Consider the following 445-nt stretch of genomic DNA (forward strand, 5'->3'; position numbering starts at 1 on the left):
CCTCCCTCCTTTTCCCTCTCTCTTTCACGCTATTACAAAGGGACGCACAGAGTACCCTGAATCTACAGTACAGCCTTGACTCACCACAACGCTATAACAAGGTTTGAGGGATGAAATACAAAATCATTTCAGAAGAATACATAAAACGGCAATACGTACTTTGATGTTGGTTTTAACTTTGTGAAACTTAGTACACAGACTGGGATATGTAACCCCTAGGCAAATCTAACTTGTCTATGTTATGTAGATTGCCTAAGATATATTTTACAAGGGGAATGATGATGTTAAAACTTTTAACAGAATAACATATAAGCGCACGTGTCATGTCATTTTTTTTTTTTTTTATCTTATTGTGTTATCAATACCATCACTATCTTTTTCATCACCTACACTAGTCCTATCCCTCTTTATTAACTTATTCTCATCGCATTTATTACATTTGAAA

The 445-nt window shown here is 34.8% G+C and overlaps 1 protein-coding gene across 1 annotated transcript in view; it reads left to right on the forward strand.

The window, feature by feature from the left end:
- Positions 1 to 445, forward strand: part of LOC119587745 (nephrin-like) — a gene marked incomplete at both ends in the record, with an annotated part of 138,820 nt that overhangs the window by 46,371 nt on the left and 92,004 nt on the right.

The sequence above is a fragment of the Penaeus monodon genome, chromosome 23, assembly GCF_015228065.2.
Source record: "Penaeus monodon isolate SGIC_2016 chromosome 23, NSTDA_Pmon_1, whole genome shotgun sequence".
NCBI lineage: Eukaryota > Metazoa > Arthropoda > Malacostraca > Decapoda > Penaeidae > Penaeus > Penaeus monodon.